Source organism: Gorilla gorilla, chromosome 9 (assembly GCF_029281585.2).
Source record: "Gorilla gorilla gorilla isolate KB3781 chromosome 9, NHGRI_mGorGor1-v2.1_pri, whole genome shotgun sequence".
NCBI classification, from domain to species: domain Eukaryota; kingdom Metazoa; phylum Chordata; class Mammalia; order Primates; family Hominidae; genus Gorilla; species Gorilla gorilla.
In genome coordinates, this window is record NC_073233.2 from 90,316,038 (window position 1) to 90,343,366 (window position 27,329).

Below are 27,329 nucleotides of genomic sequence, written 5' to 3' on the forward strand. Positions count from 1 at the left end.
TAACTGAATTTTATTTATGAATGTGTGTGTGTATGTGTGTGTGTGTGTGTGTATTAATGTGGCCCAGCTACATGTTTGTACGTGTGAGAACTTAAAAATTGAGACACTTGTCATTTTCAAGAAGGCTCATAGATCCCCCGAATACTAAATTGAAATGATCTTAATACAACTTAATGAGAATATTATCATATATTAATCTCTATTTAATAACCGTATCTTGTGTTTCAGGCACACATTTGTACTGTAAAAGACTACTCTGCTGAATTAGAACGAATAACGATTAGGGGTACTATGGACAAGAAGACAATCTATCCAGAAAAATAATTATCAGTCTTTTCCCAAGTTATATTTTAGAAGGGGAAAAATAGTCCAAAAGTCCTTTGGGTCATTTTAGAGTTTAGCTGTGAGGCTATGACTCTGTCTGCCCTTGAGCCTATTAGTCTCTTCCTCCACTCTGACCTCCTCCATGAGCATCACTTATCTTGAGTCTTGTAGGCAGTGCTCAAGGAATCTTTAGGAATATCTATTTTATGGTTTATAATTTACCTTCCTGTTCTTATGGGTGCTGCCTAGGATGCTACCCTACCTGGTTTTCTACTCTGGTTGATGACTATGCACTTGAGAGGAGGTCCAGACATAATAACAGGAATGTATACTTCCTGGCCATCAGAGCCTTCATAAAACTTGCGGTCTTTCTCTTCCCAAAATGGGAAATTCCTTTCTCAATTGGTCCTTGTAGGCTTTCTCTGATTCAGCACAGAACTTGAAACTGGTTAGTCAGCTATTGGACTTGTAAAAATATTTAGGGCTGGGTGCGGTGGCTCATGCCTGTAATCCCAGCACTTTGGGAGGCAGAGGTGGGCAGATCACTTGAGGTCAGAAGTTCGAGACCAGCCTGGCCAACATGGTGAAACCCTGTCTCTACTAAAAATACAAAAATTAGCCGGGCGTGGTGGCACACACCTGTAATCCCAGCTACTCAGGAAGCTGAAGCAGGAGAATCGCTTGAACTTGGGAGGCGGGGGTTGCAGTGAGGCAAGAGCGCCCCACTGCACTCTAGCCTGAGTGATAGAGCAAAACTCAGTCTCAAAAAAATAAAAATAAAAATAAAAATGTTTGCTACCAATGTAGTCATCCCTGGCTTTCTTGTTAAATTGACTTTTCAGTTATTCCAGTTATCATCTTGTCCAAATTTTGCAGACTTGCTGCCCCCACAATCCACACCCCATCCATGTAAAAACACTTGTTCCACTGCTCAAAGATCATGCCAAATCTATACATTGAACACTCACCCCTTGCAGGTTTCTTTATGAATGTGAAAAGCTATACCCATTTCTAAACCAAATAAGTATTAAATCAAATATATGTGGCTGACAGACGGTATTTCAGTGAGAATTCCAGAGGGATTCATTCCTGAAGTATCTGCATTCAATTCAGGTGCATCTGCTGAAGCTCAGGTTAGTTGAGCTGGATAACAGGGCCCCCAAAATGATTGGCTCACATCAAATCATTGTTTGTTCAGATTCTAATCATACATCCCCATCTGGGTGATTTTTATCTTCCAAGACCAAAGTAGGAGATAAAAGGAACAATATAAACAGCATATGCTAAAATTGATGATTTCCCAAACAAATTCTACAGAAGTAACATCCTAGAACTTTTGAGCACTTTTGTGTTCCAAAGTCCATTGCAGATATCAACCTCAATGGGGAGAATGGGCAATAAATAGCACATAAATACATCTGGTACCTGACTTATTGATACTTCATGTAACCAAACCAGAGGGAAAAATAACAAGGAGGCATCATTCACAGAACCCCTCCTGATGGTCCAGCAAAATTTAACCTTTTAATATATAATTTGAATTTTTCTCTGTCAATATCACATGACTTAAATCTCTCCTAAATCTTCCTCAGATTTTTCCGAAAGGACAACTACCTTTGGCATATGTAACTCCACTATCTTATATACTCCATTTGTATCTAATTTGTCTAATTACAACATTATAATTATAAGTTGGAGAACTTAACCAGAACAATCAGAAATGGTATATAGCAGTTCATGGATTATGGAATTCTTAACTCTAAATGGAGAAACTTGGTGATCTTGTTCCCTTTATTCATGCAGTCAAAAGAATGCAAGATATCCTGCCAACTTTATTTTGGTCTGGTTTATCTGTCTTTCTACTAGGTCTTGTTAACCTGTTCTTTTTTTTCTCACCTACTAAATTTATTTTTTTATTAGATAAATTTATTGCCCTTCCATCCTACTACAAAAAAATGATTTTGTCTCTGGATTTCCTCACTGATCAATACAATACAGTCAATTTCTAAAGGCCAATTAAGCATCCTTTACAACATGTGTGTTTGCATGTTACTGGTCTAGCAACAACATAAAAGAAGCATCAGACATTATCCTTTTAAATGTAAATACAATAATATTTAAGATAGATGCTAGAATATGTTTTTAATGTATTAGTTAATTAAATGACCTTTTTTCAGCACTGTGAGAGTCAGCATAGCAGGAGTGGAAGATCCTAATGTGAAATTCGTAGTAATTACAATATTTTCAAAAGCCACAAACTCAGGGCTACAAAAATTAAACTTTATTTTTCCATTTCTAAACTTGGTTTTTATCTCATGTTTCCATTTGACTGAAGGTGAAGGGTGACTTCTGGTCCAGTTCTTGTTTTTCTTACTGCAGTGAATTCAGGATTTGAATGGAAGTTCAAGGTCAAGTTGCTCTGAGTTGCATCTAAGCTATGGGAGGAATGAGTGAATGACTTTCATATATCAAGGTACTGGGGAGGAACAGCGTCTGAGCTTAGACATAGTCTGTCCACATGGGTATTCCTTGAGACGTGATCATCTAATCTGGTTTTCAGCTATCCTCATCTGCTCACTCTGGTATATACAGAGATGCTTGCATTTGCATCCGGTGACGGTCATAAAGTCCACCCTGACATTGAACTGCTCCACTTGTCCTGACTGAGAGCTCTCTCAGGCCCAGCAAATCATGGCAGCCCATGTCTGTCCTGCCTGAGGCTGCACAAGGTGGGGAGTGGGTGGCAGGAACAGTAGTGTACAGGGCCCCTTCATAGAGACAGACAATGTCATCAAAAGATATTCCTTTCTTCTTCAGTAAAAGAGAAAGAACTACTTGGGACAGTACTAGATGCTTCAAGGGGAAAAATGTCTTCTCGGCACAAATAAATTTGTCAATTTAACTTTTAAACACAATTAAACAAATTTTCTTTGTGGTGGCATTGCTTACGAGCTTTAAGATGGGGACGTACCTTGTGAATCTCCAACAGTGGGAATGTATCAAGGCAGCAAATCCACCTTACTTGAGCCTACTGCCTGGAACAAATGTTTCCTGGAATACTATTTGGAAAACACTGGTAAAATATGCTTTGTAATTGTTGTTGTTACATCCTGTTGTTGCTACCATTCACCTAATCGCCAACACAGCCCAGGGGACAGTCCAGGGTGTGAGGACAGTTTGACTCTATGAGAATTTGGTATTTCATTTTAATTCAGTCAAATTCTCCTTTACATCACCTCCAACATGGAAAAGGGAACTTCCAGATATAAGTGGGAATAGAACAGGTGGAGCAAACTTCCAGCCTTCTCCAGCTTCTCCTTTTCTAATTGCTCACGTCAAGCCACAACACTATTATTCATTTAATAAGGTTAGAAGGAGGGTTGTTTTGGAAAGAATATTGGGCAGGAAATGGAGAATTGAGTCCTAGACTTCCCCTAACTAGCTATGTGATTTTCATCAATTTGCTTTACTTCCCTGGGACTCAGTTTCTTCATTTCATAGTGGGGAATGTAAAGGGAGAAGTTGGGCTTAACTTTCCATTCTAATGACATAATGACATTCCGCCTAGTGACCATCTTCATTGGTTGGTGGGTCTGTTGTCTGGCAGACTCTTAGGTAAGAAATCACTTCTCATAGTGCATCAGCACAGCAGGCATTAATATTGATAACCATCTATATTTACATTGTACATTAGAGTCATTCAATCATTTCACAACCATTACTTCATTTGATCCTTAAAAGAGCCAACAATACAATCCAGGGATTACTATTCTTTTTAAAAATAAGAAAACCAAGTTTCAAATACTTTTCCAAGGTGACCCTGCTGTTAAATGACAGAACTGGGCTTGAACTCTGGCCCTGAGACTTAAGAGTCCCATGTGTATTTAGTGATACAATGTTTTCTTTCCATTCTGAAACCCCAGCAAGGAGTAATTTTGCTACATTTTCCTTTGCTGCCAGACAATCACCCTAGGAAAGGCAGTACTCATTATTTTTCTGAAGGGAAAACACAATGTTAACTCAAGCAACATAATAATTTTATGGTTTGAGTGAAAAAAAAAGGTTTGCTCCTGTCAAATTCAATTTATGTCACCAGACTAAATAAAAATTTTATGTACTGGGTGAAGGAAAACTAGAAAGAAAATGTCCTGAGTGGACAATCTTAAATTATCTCCCATTTGAATGAGTTCATTTCCCAGAGAGAGTTTCATCAGGCTTTTTAATTAAAAGCAAATTGTTCATCTAGAGTCAGTAATTTGCCATTGACCTCCTCTTAACACTCTCGTCTAAGGTGACAGAAATGACAATGGGATTTTCAAATTAAAAACATCAAGTTCGCAAAGATACTGGGCCCTTCAGTTAGTAACTGAGTCAGGAAAAGGCGGTGACTTGGTAAAACAATTCCATTTTTCACCTAACATTAAAGCTCAGAGATGTTTACAAGATCTTAAATTTCACAGGAGTTGACATTAGAGATTAGAGGTATCCAGTTATATGTGTAAATAAAGTATGTAAATATATAAATAGATATAACACCCATGTTTATATAACATTATATGAACATGGAAAAAAGTAAAAAAGATACTTCCCAAGGTGTTAATATGATGTTATTACAGCAGTGGATGGAAGTGAGGTGAAGGGAGAGTAAGGTGCGAAAAGGGAGGGGAGAGAAAAAGAAAGGGAAAAAAAATTGGAGTAAAAATAGAAAGCATGAATGCTATGATATCTTTTACTCCTTTTTTGTTTTTATTTGTACAAATTTATGGGGTACATATGCAATTTTGTTACATGCAGAGATTGTGTTGTGGTCAAGTCAGAGCTTTTAGCACACTCATCACCTGAATAATGTACTCTACCCATTAACCAATTTCCCTTCTCCTATCCTCTTACCCTTCTGAATCTCCAATATCTATCATTCCATTTTCTACATCCATCTGAACACACTTTTAGCACCTACTTATAAGTGAGAGCATGCAATATTTGTCTTTCTGTGCCTGGCTTGTTTCACTTAAGATAATGACCTACAGTTCGATCTGTGTTGTTGCAGAAGACATCATTTCATTCTTTTTAATGGCTGAATAGCATGCTATTGTGTATATATACCACATTTTCTTTATTCAATCATCCATTGGTGAATACTTAGATTGATTCCATGTCTTTTGTATCATGAATAGTGCTGTAATAAAGATACAAGTGAGGATATCTTTTTGATATAATAATTTTATTTTCTTTTGGGTATACCCAGTCGTGGGATTGCTGGATCGAATAACAGTTCTATTTTTGTTCTTTAATAAATCTCCAGAATATCTTCTTATGTACAAATCAAAGTTTTAAGGAAAACAATACAGCATGAGATATAAGAGGTACTAAAGCATTTGGAAGCTCTGAGGAATAATAAATACTGTTGTTGGAAAGTTGTTGGAGATGAAGCTGAAGACGGGCAGAAGCCTAAATAAGGATGACTTAGTGCAGAGTGTTAAGGAGCTTAGACTTTCTCCTGAGGGCAAAAGAGAGCCACTGGGGGCTTGGTGTAGGAATTACTAAGGAGAGTGACAGGCTCAGATTTGGGTTTTAGGCAGGTCATCCTGCCAGTGGTGTTTTAGTTGGATAGGGTAGAGGAGGAGGGAACTAATAATCTAAACAAGGAAGATGCATTCCTACATAAGGGCAGTGGTTATGGAATTGGTTGGAAGTACAGAGCTCCAAAACAATAGCTACTGCTACAACCGTCACTATCTCCACAATCACTACTTGACATATTCACTACTAGTACTACACTATTACTACTACAATCACTCAGCCACTACTATTTAATCAGCATTTATTATGTACTAGGTGTTAGGCTAGGTATATAGCCAGATGAGCAGGCAAGGGAGCCTCTGGGAAAATAAATCCTGGAGACACTGCCCACTGACAGCAAAAAAGACAATGGCTACACTGGGTGCTTCTGGCCTTGTGGTTGGGCGCCTCAGGCCCTAGCAGGAGACAACTATGGTAAGGACTTCCCCACTGAGGAGCATATGCACCCCTCCAATAACTCACCCTAGAGTAGCTTCTTGCTCATTATAATAGTAAAAAACACACCTTGGGTGGAGATTTAAAATGCTAATGAGACATGTGATGCGTATACTAGCATTACACAGATAAGACCTCTAACTTCCAGAAACTCACCTAGTTTACAAACTGTAACCCTGCTTAAAACATAGGTGTTAATTTATACCCTAAAACCACTCCATGACTAACTCCAGCTGCTAAGATCCTGTAACTCCCATCACTAATCATTAGAGAAATGCAAGCCAAAACCACAATGAGATATCACCCCACATCCATGAGTACAACTACTATTAAAAAATAGAAAATAGGCCGGACGCAGTGGCTCACACCTGTAATACTAGCACTTTGGGAGGCCGAAGAAGGCGGAACACGAGGTCAGGAGTTTGAGACCAGCCTGGCCAACATAGTGAAACCCCATCTCTACTAAAAAATACAAAAATTAGCTGGGCATTGAGGTGCATGCCTGTAGTTCCAGTTACTCAGGAGGCTGAGGCAGGAGAATCACTTGAACCCAGGAGGCAGAGGTTGTGGTGAGCTCAGATCGCAGCACTGCACTCCAGCCTGGGCAACAGAGCGAGACTCTCTCTCAAAAAAATAACAAAAATAGAAAATAACAAGTATTGGTGAGGATGTGGAGAAATTGGAACCCTTGCACACTGTTGGTGACACTATAAAGTGGTGCAACCCATTATGGAAAATAGTAAGGTGTTTTCTCAAACAATTAAAAATAGTATTACCATATGATGCATATATTTTCAAAACGATTGGTAGCAGGACCTCAAAGAGACATTTGCACATTCATGTTCATTGTAACACTATTCACAATAGCTAAGAGGTAGAAGCAACCCATGTCAATTGACAGATGAGTGGATAAACCAAATGTGGTTTATGTGTACAGTGGAATATTAGCCTTAAAAAGGAAGGATATCCTGTCATGTGCTACAACATGGATGAACCTTGTGGACATTAGGCTAAGTGAAATAAGCCAGTCACAAAAGTACAAAAACTGTATATTCCACTTACATAAGATATTTAAAGTAATTAAATTCATAAAAACACAAAGCAGAATCCTAAGGCTGGGAAGAAGGAGAAAAAATGAAAGTTGTTGTTTAGTGAGTATAGAGTTTCAGTTTCACAAAATGAAAAAGTTATAGAGATATATTTCACAACAATGTAAATGTACTTAACACTACTGAATTATACAGTTAAAAGTGGTTAATATGGCAAATTTTGTCATGTGGTCCTTACTGAAATTAAAAGTATTTGTTTTAGAAAAAAACCTTGATGAATGTATAAACCCAGCTCTGAATGATCAGGAGACTTCCCTAATGGTCTCTGTGGAGACTTGGACCCCATGCCAATCACACCCTGCAGGTCACAAGCCTTCCAGAGCAGTGTCAAGAACATGGGCTTTGAAGCCAGACACATTAAAGGCCTTTTGAGTCCTACCTCTTCCGTTCATTAGATGTGAAATTTGGGGAAATTGATGAAACCTCTTTCATCCTCATTTCTTCACCCATGGACTGGGAATAAGAGTATTTCATAGTATTTCTTAGGCATTCCAATGCCTAAGACTAGGCATTAGAAGTGTGATGCAGAGGTGCTCCATCATAACGGGGTTTCACTTCTGGTAGAAAAGGTGAATGTGAACCCAAATAATACACAGAAGTGAATTAGAAGTGTGGGTAGGAGAAGCATTGAGAGGACCATTCAATGTCCGGGTTCCAGATTAAAATACCGTTGTTATAGGACTGTTCTTAAATCCCTTCTACAGGAAAGTTAATAATAATAATAATAATAGTAATAGCAACTTGCTTCATTTTGGGAGACTAAAAGTAAGCTGGATAAAGGAGCCAAAGATAGAATCCATCAGCTTTTTTTTTTTCTTCACCACACACTTATTTTTTAAAAAATAATTTCACAAGCTTAAATTATTGTCAGAAAGAGAATCCAGGAACAGAGTGTGATTAGTCTTGGGACTTTTCCTCTTTCTTCTTCCAAAAAAGGGAAGAAGAAAAACAAAATCAATGTACTGTATGCACAGTGCTAATTACATTTATATATGATATCAAATTCTTCCTCATAGCATCTCTGTGAATCATAATTAATATTCTAATTATACAGATTACAGAAATGAGACTCAGATGTTCTACCACTTGCCCTTTATCTCACAACTGGCAAGTGTGAGAACTCCAGTCTGCATGACCTGGAATCTTGTGTTAGTTCCAATCTCCCAACCTGGAAGGAGCTGTAACAGCCCTTCAGTTGGAGCTGTCTTATTTCTTTCAAATTCTTTTGAAAGAAAACAGATCCAAGAAAACTTTTACTGGAGACACTTTTTATAAATAAGAAATTTATCCAAAGAATCTTACATTTTCAAGCTTCTTAAGTTCTTGTGACTAAACAGATGACAAAAGAAAAGCTGCATTAAATATTGCAGCTAGTTAAACTTTCTTTCAAGACAATTTTTGAATTCTATGCCCATGCATGTCAAAGAAGTTGAAACTGCAAATGGATATCCATATAATCCTGTGTTAACATTCACTGCTCATTCTCTCTCCTGCTTCATTGGCGGAAAAGATTAATATATCATTCAGTTAATACAAAGTGTAATTTATTTCCAAAGTGGTGTGTTTCCTTTACAGCATCAAACCTGGCAGCTCTATGCGAGTGCTGTTCTGTCAACTGGAATAACGCCTTTAATGAACTTGTCTGTGGAATATCAAATGTGTAATCTGCTGCACAACCTGCACCCCTACTGCCCAGGCCTTCATCATCTAGCCTACCAACTTCCACATCAGTTGCAATTTTAAAAAAGAATCCATCCTTGACCTCAATAAGTTACAAACCATCCACCAGAATCTGCAAAATTAGTTCTAGCTTTCTCTTATCCTATTCAGCAATTCTGCTACTCTAACCACAGAGCACGCAGAGGGTGGAAATAATCCCTGCCAATATTTTTACCAGTCCTTAAGCGTTCTTCCCCTCAACAGACAATACCCTCCAGGTCTATGTGATTCACCTTGCCTCCCCCAATAAGTTGAATAGGGTCACAAGGGATCCTAACAGCTCCTCCTCTGGCTCTCCCTGAGTAAGGCTTAGAAATGCTCCAAAGCCAATGCATGGCTAGCAACTAGACTTTACCATCCTTCCATGTTGCCTTAGTCCTTTAAGAGAAGTTTATCTATCAGGTTTCTAAGAACCAAAAAAGGGAAGCCAAAAATAACCACTTCTCCCATAGCAATAAATCTGGACCCTCTTCTACCAATTATTTATTACTGAGCTGCTCTCTCTTTTTTTTTTTTTTTTTTTTTTTTTGAGATGGAGTCTCAGTCTGTCACCCAGGCTAGAGTACAATGGCGCTATCTCGGCTCAGTGCAACCTCCACCTCCTGGGTTTAAGCGATTCTCCTGCCTCAGCCTCCTGAGTAGCTGGGATTACAGGCACCCATCACCACGCCAGGCTAATTTTCTTTATTTGAGTAGAGACGGGGTTTCACCATCTTGGCCAGGCTGGTCTTGAACTCCTGACCTCGTGATCCACCCACCTCAGCCTCCCAAAATGCTGGGATTACAGGCGTGAGCCACCGCACCTGGCCGAGCTTCTCTCATTTTTATCCTTTTCCTACTCAACTACCACTGAACATCAAGATTTACCTCTGGCTTCTAGAATTTGAACACTGTATTGCTTTCTGATCTTTTCCAAAGGAACCCCAGGTTCACCTAAGTACTGTGTAAATTTGGCTCAGTTGGCTCATTTAACAAAAGTGTATTAAATATTTACATGTGCCAGGCATTATTCTAGGTGCAAGGGACAGCAAAGATCAGGGCAAAAAAAAAATTATCTCATAGAGTGTACATTCTGTGGGATGAAACAAATAAACCCAATGAAGTACTCAATTATATAAAGTGATGGATGCTAAAGTGAAAAAAATCTGTAGGAGGAAAGTGGATGGGGGAGTATAACTGAACTGCAAAAAGGATCCTCAAGGAAGGTTACATTTTGGAGGTGATTTTGAGTAAAGACTTGAATGAAGTGAAGGGGAAGGTTGTTAGTGTCTTGAACTGCCTCAGGTTGGAACAACCTATTAAATCAAAGAGCCATAGACAGCATGTTCTTTGGAGTACAGTAGCTTTACCTCTTGCTAGTTAGAGAGAATTCACATATTATTTATCTTCTCTGAGCCTCAATGCTCTCAACTGTAAAGTAGAGGCAACAGTACCTTTCTCAAAGAATTTGCAAATAGATTTCAGTGAGATAATATACATAAAACACTTCACTTCATAGCATCTCAATCAATGTGATTTATATAGGTAGATGACATATAAGTAGAGAAATAGGCAGATAGACAATAGAATATAATAAATTAGGATAAGATTAGATAAAAATAGGATAAGATAAGAGAGGAGAGTACAGGAAAGAACAGGATAGCTATAGATGGAAAATAGTAGCTACGGGGACAACAGATACCTAGGCCCACAGAATCCAACCTCATTACTTGCCCACCCCTCAGCTGGCCACCTACCTATTGTATCTATAAGTTAGGTAGATTTCTGTGGTTGTGTCCTAGACCTACCTCTAATACTGAAAATCATCGTGAGCTTGGTCAGGTCACTTCATGTTTCTGGATTTTATTACCCTCTTCTAAATTGAGCAACGTATACCAAAGAATTACTATGCCTTTTCCAGTTCAATTTATGTATGCACTAATAAGCCCCCAAATTTAATTTTATGTGTTTTACCACTTCTAAAGAAAAGAATCATAATTATTTATTCAAAAGGATGAAGTTTGTTTTCTTAAAAACAGTGAGTTATTGAACAACCTTCCTGTATTATAATAGCATCAAAAGAAAGAAACACATCCATGAAAGCAACAATTTAAAAAATTTAAAATCAGAAAAACATAGTCCACAGCCTGAAGACATGGGTATTTAAAATATATACTAGCCTTGACTTCTTGCATTTGTAAAATTCAGTATTTGGGAGAATCTTCCATATCAATTTTCTATTTTCCTACAATCTGTATTCTTACAAATGTAAGATTATCTTAATTTTAAGTTTTTAAAGTTTATTTCAGGCAATAAAAAATAATTTCATTTGATTCCAATTAAATGCAATACTCACAAGTCCTTTTTGAATGAATAAACGAATAAAAGGTATGCAAGCCCATTTTCCTGACTTCCATGAGATTACATACTACAATTTATAAATTGATGAACATTCATTCACTCATTCGTTCATTCATTCTTGAGCAAATATTGAGAACCTGACATGTGCTAAGCACTGTATCTACATGCAGGAAACACATAAACATCAAGGCTTTGCTTTGGAAAGGCACAATTTAGAAGAAGATACAAAGAAAAGAAAATAGCTAGAATATTGAATGATAAACACAATAAACAGTGTGAATAGATAATATAGGTACATCTTAATAGAGAAGCAGACCTATCACTGTGGAGTATTCGAGATTTCACAGAAGAAATACAGTCAATGAGTTTTAAAGGATTAGTTGGTCAGGAGGACAATTTTTCAACAAATGTGTATCATATAATCAGGAAATAGTGATAGTCATTATTTCTAGATAATCGGATTGTGGATTATTATTTTTCTCTTTATCCTTTGTATTGAGTCCAAATCATGTATTATTTTTACAATGCAATGATAATATTGCAAAATGAACTATATGCTATTTATGATTAAGGTCGAGTTTTATACAGCTAGACATAACTTTTCTCTAATTCCTAGAAACTGACATATGATTTAAAGAGGCAAACATGTAATCTGTAGTTTCCTGGGAGAGAGCTAATGTAGTCAACAATGACTACCTAGCAAACATTCCAGACAATTGCAAGTTCCAGAAAGCAAGACCACTTGAAGATTTCCCATATTTTATGCACAGGTCTAAGTCACTTCTGCCTCTACATCTCTTTTCTTGCATCTCAGGGGGTCCACACACTTCACACCTCTTGCAGACTCTGAATACATCAGGTTGATTGGTACTGTCTCCTTTACTTGCCGGCCTTTCTTAACTGTTTGCCATGTGTCTACATATGAGTCAAGATTTATCATCTGGCACTTCTTCTGTAATGCCTTCTGAGATATAAAAATATATGAGATGTATCTGTTAGTTTTCATTCCAAATAAACTATCACAGGGTCTTAACAAAGGGTGTTGCTAGTTTTAAGGCCTCAGCTCAGCCCTCCTTGCCTTGGTGATTCCTTTGGGCATGAATCTTCCATAGTCAAACCCTCAATGATCCTTACTGAATATATTGTGTTATTGACCTTCTAGTCCCTCTCACTTTGATTGTGGGTAATCTACACTCATTCACCCTCTGGTCTGACCTCATGGATTTCCTACATGCCTGGATACCCCATGGGAACAGAGGCACTGGACAGCTTTAACCTAAGAATCAATTCTGTGCAGTGATATTCATTCTGTTATGCTGACCGAAAGCTTTATCTGGCTAGGGAATAATTTTAATGTATGTCTTGGTATATGGGCTTTTAATAAAAATGGAACTATAGTTATTATCCAGTAAATACAGTTTGTGAAACAAAATGTCTTTAAGACATTAAATAAATTTTACTGAATTTTTACTATGTGCCAGACATTATACTTCTACTTCATGGAGTATGTGTTGTAGTGCAGGAGACAGAGTAAGTACTTCCAAATAAAAAGATGATAAACTACTGGAAAGACAACTGCCTTTGGCATGAAAAATAAGTGTTCAATATATTCTAGAGAAACTTTTCAAAAAGTTTAATTTGTCACTGCTATCCTGCCAATACCAGAACGGGTTGAGCACCACTCCACTGTATTCCTAAGGTTCTCTTTGCATTTCTCCTAAGAATGCATGTCTTATTACTTTGAAATTGTCTATTTATATTTCTCTCTCCTATTACTGTGAGCTTCTCAAGGGCAGATGTCGCATCGTTTTTTAAAATTTGGCATAAATCAATCTTCCTGTAATATGTCATAAAAGCAAACATACAATGACTATAAACCATAAAAATCACTTACAATAGTAGAATCATGTTCCAGGGTCTACAGAATATCCATAAACTACACATATTGATTGAATATGTAACCCCAACAGGCTGCAAAGAAAGCACACAACCCACACAAAGAATTGACAACATGACCTAAATTGTCAGAGCCGACTAGAGAGAAAAACGCCCTGGTCTATTTTCTTCAGGCTCCTTCTCCCACAAAAATCTACACGAATATGCACAAGGAGCAAAAAACCACAGGATAAACAGGGTGATTCAGCCTGTCAATAGAAAGGAAGAAATTAATGTTAATTTCAAAATAGATTTATTATTGAGTAGAACTCAAAGTTTGCATGTCTTTTGAAGATAAACCAGAGACTTTAAAATAAAGCCATGCTTTCAGGGGGTCGCACTGAACCACATGCTCCAAAAAAAGGGGTGGTGAAAGCTAGAGCCAGGGAAGAGGGAAGAGCCACACTATACCATTGAGGGAACTTCAGTGAAAAAGCTTATGATGCTCTGGTCTGAACCCAACCCTTATTTGAAAAAACAGGCGTGCTGGCTCACGCCTGTAATCCCAGCACTTTGGGAGGCCAAGGCGGGCTGATCACCTGAGGTCAGGAATTCGAGGCCAGCCTGAACAACGTGGAGAAACCCGTCTCTACCAAAAATACAAAATTAGCCAGGCATGGCGGCACATGCCTGTAATCCCAGCTACGAGGAAAGCTGAGGCAGGAGAATTGCTTGAACCCGGGAGGCGGAGGTTGAGGTGAGCCGAGATCCAGCCATTGCACTCCAGCCTGGGCAACAAGAGCGAAACTCCATGTCGGGAAAAAAATAAAAAATAAAAGAAAGAAAGAAAAAGAAAAAGCAGGTTTACCATTTCACTATACCATAAATGGAAATTGTTTAATAAAATGTGCTAGCTCTGAGTAACATGAATTAAGCTTTTCAATAGCATCTTCCTTTTTTTAGAATGTGGAGAAAACTTTCAACAGATGTTTTGGGATAGACCAGTTCTATACAAAGAGAAATGAAAATAAACACTAAAGTCAATTGGTTCCTTCTTTTTTGTCTTGATAAATTTAAAAGGAAATAGCATTCAGAGTCATGTCACTGGTCCTAAGCTGGTTCTTACCATTTAAATTTTTTGACAAATTTTTAAATAATTGATGGCCTTATGAAAAAATAAATATGTCAAAGTTTTGTAAAAAAAAACTTGAATCTTTTTTCTTCAACACATATAGTTTTCTTTCCTATTTTACCTTACTTCACAAAAATATAAAAGAAAACTGAGTAAAAAAGTCCCCAAAAAAGCATGTGGAGGAATGTGTGAAAAATGGGAAGAACAATCTCATTGTATTTTGCCTCAGCGGCAAATGTAGAATAGGCATGAATTGAATGTGCAAGCTTAAACCAGCCATTCTTATAATATTTTACCTGAAACTCTACGTCACTTCAAGCCTACTTATTCTCCTTTTGTGATTGAAAAAGAACATAGCATTAAGAAGGGATGTAAGGGAAACCAAATAAAAACTCAAATGACATAAAAACAGCAACCAAACCACCGTTAACCTAAAACAACACTGATCATGCTCTAATAACAAAGTTTTAGAGATTCTAACTGTCTCTCTGGATGTATATTATCAGTCAAGTCTGAGAAGATACCCAACTTAACACGACAGTCAAAAATCTGAGTTGACTACTGCTTTAGGATCGTCAGTACAGCCTGAAAGCATACCAATTCAAGGATACTGATAGCCCTTAGTCATACAGAAAAATGAAAGTCATTTGTCCACCAGGATTTGTAAAAGATTTTATTTTTATCAATTTGAAAGCAGTTAAAAGTATACAGCTGGCCAAGTGACCATGAAAAACATCTCAAGCCTCTCTAATGTAATCAGAAAAGGTCTTTTTAGAATAATCTTGTCAAACTCATTTCCTCACTAGTGCTTCTTCCCTAAATCATCGTCTGCCTGGAGAACTCAGGAAATCTTGTTTATCTGTTCAATCACATTCAACATCATCTGTATCATTTGTGAAGACTACTGAGTAATTTGGGGATTATGAGTTAAGTAAGCCTACAGTACTGTAAGGAACTGTAGGATGAATTATATTTCTCAAGAGACTTATTGTGCAATAGCATTTTATATTTTTAATAACAATTCAGACTGTAGAGAAGAGAAGCCTATGGGTGAGGCTTCTTTAAGACAAACACAGGGTGGCCAAAAAAAAAAAAAAACCAGGACGTAGTTATCAAAAACATACTCATGTGACCAATAGATTAGGTAACGAATCCTTAGGAAACTAGTCCTTGGGGTTAATTGCATAACCCAGATACCTGTACAGCGGCATTGAGATTATTGAGAATTTAAGATGAAGATTGAGAGGGAGCCATTTGATAGAACAACCTAAAGATTGTTTGTGAGCTTAGTAAGAGCTGCGAAGTGAAATGATGAAGCTAGAACAAAATCAGAGTGGGTTAAGGAGGCAGTAGGAGATAAGGAAATAAAAATCACAAATACAAAAGAAGAGGAGGATAAAGAGAAGGAGGAAGATAAAAGGAGAAGCGAGTAAAGGGGAGGAGGAGGAAAAGGAGAAAAATCACTCTTCTAGTGAAATGGAGAGAAGAGGCAAAGCTGAAGGAAACTAAGGGATCAATGATAAACAAAGAGGAGATATTTGTAAATATTTAAAATGGAGCATATAATGGGAATTAGAAATAAAATCTGGAGCCAAAATGCCAAGTATCAAATCTCTGCTCCACCATTTACCAGCTGTGTCACCTTGGGCAAAATAGTTAATCTCTCTGTACCCAATTGCTTTATCTGTAAAATGGGAACAACAACAATACTTACTCCACAGAGTGGCTGTGAGCATGCCAAGAGTTAATACTTACAAATTGCTAAGACAGTGTTTGGCAAGCAGGAAAAGCCATGTAAGTGGTGGTGGTTGTTATTTCTTTCCTTTTTTTTTTTTTCAAGGTCTCATTCTGTCACCCCGTCTAGAATGCAGTGGTGCAATCACGGCTCACTATAGTCTCGACCTCCCTAGGCTTAGATGAGCCTCTCATCTCAGCCTCACAGCTGGAACTACAGGTGCAGGCATGCACCACTATGCCCAGCTAATTTCTGTATTTTTTGTGCAGACGGGGTTTCACCATGTTGCCCAGGCTGCTCTCACACTCCTGGGCTCAAGCGATCCTCCCACCTCAGCCTTCCAAAGTGCTAGGATTACAGGTATGAGCCACTGTGCCTGGCTATTATTGTTATTTCTAATGGGAAGAAACTAGCTCAGAAAGTGAGATAGAAGTTAAAGAAAAAAATAAATAAATAAGGTTTTTGAGAGGAAGAAGGAGCAGAACACAAAGCAGAGATGGAATGATTAACTTAAACTAGGAGTAATGTTAGTTTGTCTATTGTAAAAGAAAGAAAAAGAATGGAATACTTGCAGATATACAAAGGTCTGTACTTGATATTAGCAAATAAGACAGCTCCAGTCTGGTAACTTGAATTTTTTCTATTATAAATGGGAGCTAAGGACATCAAAAGTGTTCTTGAAATAATGACATCATAGAATCAAGATTTAATGAGGACAATGAATAAAGGAAAGATTTCACAGTGGAATAAATGCAGAAGGGTCAATGAAATGGGGGATCTTTCTTAAGGTGAGGAATGATCATAGGGTGAGTAGTTGAAACTGGAAGAAGATAAGTTTATGGTGATTAGAAATAAAGTCTGGAGCCAAAATGCCAGGTATTAAATCTCTGCTCCACCATCTACCAGCTGTGTGACCTTTGGGCAAAACAATTAATCTCTCTGTACCCAATTGCTTTATCTGTAAAATGGGAATAACAACAACACTTACTCCACAGAGTGGCTGTGAGCACGCACAGAGTTAATACGTACACATTACCTAACCAGTATTTAGCAGGCAGTAAAAGCAGCGAAAAATGAGAAATTTGAATTAAGGACAGTTTTAAGCAAACAATTACAGGTGTTAGCAAGGCCCAGATTATCACCTTGTTCTCGTGGGAGTTGTGAAAATTGTCAGTATTAAAATGGAGTCACTTGTGTCAACCCTGACAAAATAGATCAGGGAAGGCCATGAAGTCAGTGTTCTCACACATGTATGCCTGAGAACAAGAACTATCACAAAAGACTGCAAAAACCAAAAACTTGCCAAAGACCCCCATAACCTTTCACATACAAAAAAAGACTTCTGCAAAGATATCTGCCCAGCAACTACTTGTTCAACCTTGGACTGACACCACCCTTGCTACTGATTTTTGTTGCCAAGAATAATTGTTTCAAAACAACTTATGTAATCATCCTCATTTTTTCTTTAAAGTCACTTGTCTTCCTTTACTTCTGTGAATATCTCCATTGTTTACTACACTGCAATGCCCACTCCTGAATAAACTTATTATCCTTGGAGCATCTCTTCTTGCCTGTTATGTAGGTTAACAAAGCGAATGTCTAAAGTAGAGCAAAATAGTAGCTCATTGAAGGATGAGGTGAGGACAGGTTACCTGCACATATAATGAAGTCATGGAAAATGTTGGTGGGCTTGTGTCAATGATTTGATAAATAGGAAGTAACTATTGCCAGGTTTATATCTGTGGGATGAATAGCTATGCTTCTCCTATATTTTACTAACATTTGAAAGATGAACTAAACAATTATTTTAACACTGAAAAATTTGAGAATGTAATTTTTAAATGTCTAGCACTTCATGTGCATATACTCTACTACAATAATATAATTTTAAATATCATCATTAACCTACTTTAAAGATGAAAGTATTGAAGGTTGAGTAACTTGCCTAAGTCACAAATATTCCCAGAGGCTGAACTGTTAGTCAAACACAAATCTCTTGACTCTAGTTCCCACAACCCCAAACCTAATCTAAACTAGATGCCCTCTACAAACTGAATTGCACATGTCTAGCTCATTTGGTTCAACATCAGACTCACCTTGAATGGTTGATGAATATGGCCCCCACATGAGGAGTGATACTTATAAAAAGCATACAGAGCAGGAATATGAAGTCCCTTCTAAATTTGATGTTCCATCATTTGAATGTCCTAACATGCCTTTTGTGATGAATAAGTTTAATAACCTTGATCATTTTCTATGGTCCTAAGAAAAATCTAGGCCCAGATATTTCCTGAGGCCCTTAATAATACAATAGATAATATCTCAGTGAAACATCCTCAGAAACAGAATAAATGTAATAGAAACATGTATATCACTAAATTTATAGGTTATTTTTTGACATCACACACTAGAGTTTAATTTTTTATTGGACTATTTTCAAAATCGTATGTTGAAAGAGAAGAAATGTGATCTTGGTCCACTGAGGAAAATGATTCTACACTCAGAATTAGATTCCTTACTTTGCATAAATCCTATTTTGTAAGAGTGAATTAATTATCCATAAAAAGAAATGAGTAGCTTTAGTTCTATTTTAAAGCTTGATATACCCTCACCAGCACTGGAAATTGAAAAGATCAATCTTGCAATGAATGGGACGTTGTCTTCAAGCCATAAAAGATGTTTCAGAATGACTATCTCAAGGAGGTATGAGAGAAAGAAAGATGAATGGAATGTCAAAGCAAATTGGCATTTGTCCCATACTTTCTTGGGTCATGTTCTTATGGAAAGAAAGAATTTTTAGTCTTTTTCCATCAATCTGTAGATTTTAAAGGCTTGAAGGTTATCATAGTCCATTTCACTCAAAAGCCTTTATACTCAGAGAATATGAGAGATATTGGTGGGTTTTTTGTTTTGTTTTGTTTTGGCCACCAGTAATCCATTCAATTATCCATTATTAGACCAGGTGATTTAGATGAAGCCTCCAACTAAAGGGTCTAGGATCAGCTTATGGGACTTAATCAACTATCCTGTCCCTAGTCAATATCTTAGGGATAGATGTGTGGCTCTTGAGTCAAGTGAATCAACACGAGTCAGAGGTGATCCTGGGGACTTTGCTTAAGTAACAGAAAAGGCATTTTACTATTTTCCTCTAGACTTGGATTTGGAAAGATATAGGTTGGAGCAATCTTGAAAACTTGAGGGTAGACCCTCTCTGAACATAGAGCCAATGTGGAGGAAAACAGAGTCAAAGAATAGAAAAATAAACAAAGAGAAAAAAGTAAAAAAAAGTCATGGTGGCAACTTACATATGTTCAACACAGGCCTACCCAAACTCTTCCTCTGGAGTTTGCTATTGTACAAACCATTATGTTCCTTCATTGCATAAGCAAATTTAGTTAATATTTTCTGTCACAAGCAAATGAGTTCTACCTGAGAAAATGACTCAGCATCTACAGTCCAAAAAAATATCAAGATTCTGGAGATCCATGCTAGAGGAGAGAAACCCAAGAGTATGATTTCTGAGGCTATATTATTCTAGAATTCTGGCTTCAAGTTGCTAAATTATCTTTAAACTTTAACCAGGGGTGTAATATAATTTTGAAGTCCCGCTCTCCTATTTAATCAAGTTGAGTAAGTGATTTAAGTTCAGTGTTATCATCTGTGAAGTGGGGATAATAGTGATATTTTATGGAATTATTTAACACAAAGCAGGATAGTGTATGTTCAACTTCTAGCAGAGTACCTGGAACATATGCATATTCAATACCTCGTGGCTTTTATTCTTTGCTGGTCTGTTCATCTCCCATTTGTTGATTAAGTTGATCAAAGTTATCTCTATCTCTACACTGGTCCAGAGCCTTGCAAAGAGTAGGCAATAAATAATTGTTTGCTAAATGAATAAATGAGCTAGTGAATAGTCCATACTCATGGTTATCATATTGTCTCAAAGGGCTTGAAATAGTCCTGTTACCTCTTATAGTATCAGTTCCTTTATTCTCAAAGTGTTCTTGTTTGGATAATAAATTACATAGTAACCCAATTTATATAATTCTTATTCCCTGTTTCTAAGCCAGTCTTTCTAGCTTTAATCCAAGCAGGCTTTTTCTTAATCAGCTCTCCAAGAGTACGAAAAAAAAAAAAAACTTGACTAGGATTATCCCACAAATATTTTTTGTCAAACACAAGCTAGTTTTTAATCACTTTGTATACAGAGGAAGACTTTGTGGTAGAGAACAGAGCACTGGAGTCAGACTCCAAAAGACTTGTGAAGTCCCAGTCCTGCAGTTTATCTACTGTGAGACCTTGGCCAGGTCACGTAACTTCATTTTCCTCGTTTATAGTAAAATGAGATTAATAATTTCTACTACATAAGAATGTTGGGACAATTAAATTAAATAATATAATAGAAATAATGCTTCGAAAACTCCTTAGCACTATGTCAGTAACTATGATTAATGTTTTGAATTAATGAGGAAAGGGCTTATTCTTCTCTTTTTCTACCTTGGATATAATTGATCAAAATCTTTAATCTTCAAATTTATTCTTGCTCTTCATCAATTGAAAGGGGCTTGAAGGTGCTTTAGATTTTAATGAGAGTTTCATTATAAAGCAGGAGAAAAAAATGGAAGAGAGGTGCATTTCACAAATGCTCTTCCCTTAGCCTGAATTTGCCTTCTCTCAAACTGCTTCTCCAACCCGCCAACCACACTCCACACCCCAAGATCCATCTGTTTTCCTATATACCATTTAAGTCTCGTATCCCCTATCATCCACTATAGAGAAATGTTTTCCTCAGATAGAACTAACTACCAGTTCTGCTAGGTCCCCATGGTATGGGTGCTCCATTTTTCTACCTGTCATGCAGAATAACGCTTACCTGTTTATATATTTGTTTTCCTTTCTAAACTATGGTCTCCTTGAAATACAAGTCTATGTATTACTTATATTTGTATTACCTATACTTAGCATAGACAATGACACATAAAAGTCCATCATGCATGTCTTTTCAATTGAATGGAAGTGAGAATTTATTAATCACATATTATGAATCAAAAAAATATGCTAGGTGCTTTACATATGTTGTCTCATTTAATCCTCAAAACAACCTAGTAAAATGGAAATTGCGTTACCATTTTAAAACGTAAAAAAAAACTGAGGCTGAAAACCATGCAAAGTCCATTCCATAATCTTCTGGATGAACTAAGTTTCCAACCTGTGCTCATTAATAAGAATATGAATTATAGAAAACTAATAGCTATATATCTCTCCTTTTTATAACTATGGCCTACAAATAACCATTGTAATTGATAAAGACCATTCTCAATTCTGTGAGCATGCCTAGACTTGTTGATTAGCCAGAAAAGAGAACAATCATTCATCAGATTTTGCGACACAAAAAGTCTGATCATTCTAAACTGCATTGGAGGAGCTGTTCCTGAGACATTAGAGAAAATAAATGTAAGTATAGAAGCTCTATCTGAGAAATCTAAAAGCTAGTCATGTCCTTTATCTATTGGAGAGCAGTAGTTAATCAATTTGAGCTAGGAGCTACAGGATCAAGGCTTACCAATAAAATAATGGTACCCCTGGTAGTTGAGTTAAGAATAAACCATGGGGTAGTAAAAGATAAGGAAGACATATTCAGATAACTATAATTATAAATGACTTTTAGCCTCAGCAAAATTAATTGAGAATCTCTTGATAGATGGTTAAGACTGAGCCCTAAATGACATTGACTGTGAGATACGACTTTCTGGTACAAACTCTGAGAGAATTTCCCTTAAGTGAATCAAAGCTAGATCTATTCCAATCACAATGCATGAGATGGATCAAAAATGTGTCCAGTGATTGATCAGATGCTTGACCACAGGGTTGCTGAGTATAAATTTTAGAAATTGAAAAGAAGTTTTTACAAGAAATTGGGCTTTAAACTACATCATCTAGGGAGGAAAAAGGAAGGGCACAGAGAATAGACGGCCTCAGTGGGAGGCAATAGATTAGTCTCTGACTTAGTCTTTAAATTCCTGCATGATGGCCTATCATCACCACCTTCTGATCATCTAATCCAAACTCCACAGTGCCATTAGCATTATCATTTTCAAACACAGAACAGCTCAAAATATTTTCGGGCTCCCAGTTTTCCACAGAATGAAATCCCTTCCTCCTCATATGGCATGTATTGTCCTTTACAATGTGGACCAGACTTACATTTACAGGACTAGCTTCTTCCTACCTAAAGCATAACTCTTTCAAATATATCATACTTTTTACACGCTAAAAAGTGTCTAAGATGCTCTTTCCCCTTCCTGCCATTTGGTGGATTCTATGCCAGTATTCCTTTTCTGTGAATCCTGTCTCAGTTCTCCTAGGCAGGATAGTGATATTATCTGAACACTCATCTTACAGCATTATCCTGTCACCTTATAATTATCTATCTCCTCCTCCAAACAGCAAGCAGAGACCAGGACATGTCAACCTTTGCATATACTCTAGGAACTAATGTCTGATCTCGAGCACTCACTATATTCCTTAGGTCCTGAAATACAGTAGTAAACAAAACAAATCTTTGCTTTATATTATGGTGGTGGAGAAAAAAAGTAAATTATAAAATCAGCAAATATATGATAGGTAATAATAATTGCTAGGAAGAAAAAATGAACAGGGTAAGAGAATAAAATAATAGGAGATGGGTGTTAATTTAACTTGTGCGATCAGCAAAGATCATCTGAAAAGGTGATATTTGGTATCTACACAGAAATATTTAGCGGATATATTGAGAAAGTAAGCCAAAATATGCCATCATCTGGGTGGCACCCAGATAGGGGAGCATCATAGGAGAGTTATCCAGTGTTCAAGAGCAAGAAAAGCTGAATGTAGAAAATAAGCCACATCCTAGAAAAGACTGAAAGTCAAAGCTGAAGAATCCATACAGACAGCCCTAACTCTGATGTCCAACCAACCCAGGTTGGTATCCTAGCAACACCAACTGTCAGCTCTGTGTGTGTGCGTGTGTGTGTGTGTGTGTGTGTGTTGAGAGAGAGAGAGAGACAATGCACGTGTGTATGTGTGTTTATGAGAAAGTAAGGTAGGGTGGGTAGATTGCAGATTTCCCTAGAATCTTGAACATCCAGTGGCCAAACTCGCAATGCAAGTAGCTTTAAACAACATCAGACACTTGCATTTCATTTCCCTGTGTGCAGGGAACAGCCACAGTTAACAGCCCATGGGGAGCTCAGAGGTAGGAATAGTTTTGAGATCAGAATCCTTGCAATCAAGGGTTTCTCAACAGCAGTGTATTCACAATTCAGACCAGACAATTCTTTGTTGTCGGGAGCTGTTCTGTGCATTGTAAGATGTTTAGTACCATCCCTAGCCTCTATCCAGTCTCCAACATTGCCAAATGAGCCCTGTGGTTAAGAGAAACAAAATCTCTCCTAGCTAAAAAACACTTTTATAGACAGAGGGACAGAGCAGAGAAGCCATGAAGACATCCCACAGACAATTAAAGCCAATAGGCCTGAGGAGGCTAAGACAAATTTTTATTTTAGTTTTCATTTATAAGTTAGCAACAGTTAGCCAGAAATATCTTCATAATCCTGTTTCTGAACTCTTGAAAATCTTTAATTATCTGAATCATTTATGCTAATTTGACCAAACCAAACAAATTAAAATAATTTATTTTAGAAGGGTTTTTAACAAGGTTTGAAAAGATAGCAGGAGTTCATTAAATTCTCCTTTCTGACATACTACAATTAATCTATGTTTTGTTGACTTGTAACAAATGTCAAATTTATTTTTGTGTTCCCTAAGGATTGGATTTTTTTGAGGTGTCAATTTTATTCCTTTATTATAGACAAGCATACATTAAATGATTACCGTGTGTTCATATATAGGTACTTAATAGAAATAAGATACAGTCTCCAGCCTTCAGGATACATAATGAAAAAGACATATATATCCTACTTCCGATCAGTTCATAACTTGGTGCAATAGCATGTGCTGCTCCTGAATACTGAATTAGAGATGCCACAGAAGTGATAGGAAGAAAGTTGGTGGATCCCAGATACTGATCTAAAAATCTATGAGAAATTCCTGGATAGACACAGTGACTGGGTCCTGGGGTGTCAGGGGGAAGATTGGGGAAAAGTGGAGACAGAAATGACAGTCCAGAGCAAAAGAGAGTTATGCCATAAGATCCCATTCCTCTCTGCAAATAGGCATTACCTACCAAATTAGCTGATATTTTCAGGGGACTATTCACTTGGAAAAAGAACGATATACAAAATACAAATATTAGAAAAAGCTATACAATCTACATTATTTGAAACAGTCTTAATGAACTAATCAAATAATAACTCAAAATAACCATATTAAATATTACCAAACAGGCTGGGCATGGTGGCTCATGCCTGTAATCCTAGCACTTTGGGAGGCCGAGGTGGGTGGATTGCCTGAGCTCAGAAGTTCAAGACCAGCCTGGGCAAAATGGTGAAACCCTGTCTCTACTAAAATACAAAAAAAAAAAAATTAGCTGGGGGTGGTGGTGTGTACTTGTAATCCCAGTTACTTGGGAGGCTGAGGCAAGAGAATTGCTTGAACCCAGGAGGCGGAGGATGCAGTAAGCCAAGATCGCATGACTGCACTCCAGCCTGGGTGACACAGCGAGACTCCATCTCAAAAAAAAATAATAAAATAATATTACCAAACAAATAAAGGAGGATACCAGGGGAAATGAGCAGGAACAAGAGCAGAGGGCATCAAGAAAACTATAATAGTTATAATAAAGAGTTCAATTAATTGGTTGAATTAGCAGAATGGATCTATTCAAAGAATAAATTAGTGAGCTTGGAAATCAGGATAATGGACTCTTCCAAAAGCCATCAGGAATAACAGAGATAGACAGATTTTTAAAAATCATTAGTACCAGAGGAAAGAAAAATAATAATAGATGAAAAATATTTTTAAATTATAACTGAGAATATCATAAAATTATAACTGAAAATTTCATAGATGTTAAACTACTTCACAAATAATAGTTTAAATTTAACATTAATTATGGTACTATAGGCCAGGTATGGTGACACACCTGTAATCCCAGCACTTTGGGAGGCTGAGGCAAGTGGATAATTTGAGGTCAGGAGTTTGAGACTAGCCTGGCCAACATGGTGAGACCCCGTCTCTACTAAACAACAACAAAAAAATACAAAAATGAGCTGGGTGTAGTGGCGCACTCCTGTAATCCCAGCTACTCAGGAGGCTGAGGCAGGATTGTTGCTTGAACCCTGGGAGATGAAGGCTGCAGTAAGGTGAGATCCTGCCACTGCACTCCAGCCCAGGTGACAGAGTAAGACTCCCTCCGAGAAAAAAAAAAAATATATATATATATATTTTATATATATATATTTTATATATATTTTATATATATATATGGCACTATAAATGAGTTAAACTTATATCAAAAGACAGAGACTCTCAAATTAGCTAAAAAAGCAAAATCCAGAAATTTATTAGCTGTGTAAGATAATTTTAAAACAAAATAATATACCAAGTTAGTAAACACACAAATAAATAAAGATAATCCAAACAAAAGTCATGGTTAGCAATTTTATATCAGTCAAAATATAATTTAGTTTGGAAAACATGAGAACTATAAGAAGAGCTGCCACATATTGGTATAATGAGCAATAAATTGTGTAAAAAAATCATACTTTTTATACAAATTTAACACTATTTTTCCAATCTATATAAGAAACAGTTGACATAAATAGGTAAAGATTAAATAAAATTATAGTTGGAGATGTTAATATACACCCACTCAGAATCTGATAGAGTAATTCAGCCAAAAAAAAGACAAAACGACAAAAGATATAAATAATTCAGAATTATTTACCCAAATGGCTATAAGTATATAAAGACATGCTAAAACTCATTAGTAATGAGGGAAATGCTTGTATTTTTTCTATCTTCTCCATACTTCTTTTAGGATCAATGGATTAAGTATATGGTATATATAATATAGATACATATTAAAACCTAATCGTACAGTAAAAAAGAAGAAAATACATTTTAGCATACATATGAAAACTTAAAACATATACAAACAAAATGAAACTATATAATTTTTAAAAATTTATGCATAGCTAAGAACATAAATAACATTCATCAGAGGGACTACCCATTGGGTAGAGATTAGAAGTAAAAAGATGACATGGTGAACAGAATAATAATGTGAAATTAAAGGAGCAGTCTTTTGCATACAAATAATGATTATAACCCTGTGAAACGACGAATATGATTTAAGCAACTCTATGAACTGATAAAAAATAAATTACATTATTTTGGAAGCAGAGAAGGAGGAGAAACTTGTTGTATGTAAGAAAAATGGGTTGTAAATGCCTCACAGAGGCAAGAACAAACAACTAAGCTGAGTCTTCAAAGACAAGTAGGATTATTTTTACTGGGTGGAGAATGTGGGAAGAAAATTGTTTCAAGGTTATGAAACCTTGTATTCAAGGGCATAGCCAAGAAGGAGATCATCATGTGCAGGGAACTGCAGGTAGAGTGGTGAGTATAGACTGTACGATTTGGTGGATTGGTTGGGGAGAAAGGAGTCACAAGGCTGGTGTCAAGGCCAGAGTGATAGATTGGGTCCAAACCGTGAAGCTCTTGCATGCCCTGTTAGAAAGCTACTAGAAACCTATAGAGGTGGGAATGAAGGGTAGACTGACCCTTGGTGGCTTGTGAAAGCCACATGAAGAATTTCCCAGCTGTCACAAAGTAGCCAAGCTGTCAAGATTCCAGAACTGGAGCAGAGTAAAGCAGTTAACTAAAATGAGGCTTCTGTGAAGAATGTCCCTGTCACTCTGTCTGGGGTGGTATCTGCTGTAACTAGAGACTAGCAAGTCAGCAGACACTTTGATTGTCAAATGATTTATGTCAGCCATCATGTGTTGGAGTGGCAGCCACACATCTGTCATCAGGACAATGCTGTACAAAAGCGATTTTAATTGCCTCTGGATTATAAATAAAATGAGCACAGCATCACAGAGATAAATTAGGGGATCACTGCTAATTTGCAGAT

The 27,329-nt window shown here is 36.9% G+C and overlaps 1 long non-coding RNA gene across 1 annotated transcript in view; it reads right to left on the reverse strand.

The window, feature by feature from the left end:
- The window catches only part of LOC109028768 (uncharacterized), a 363,275-nt gene that overhangs the window by 326,938 nt on the left and 9,008 nt on the right, over positions 1 to 27,329 (reverse strand). The window lies entirely within an intron of this gene.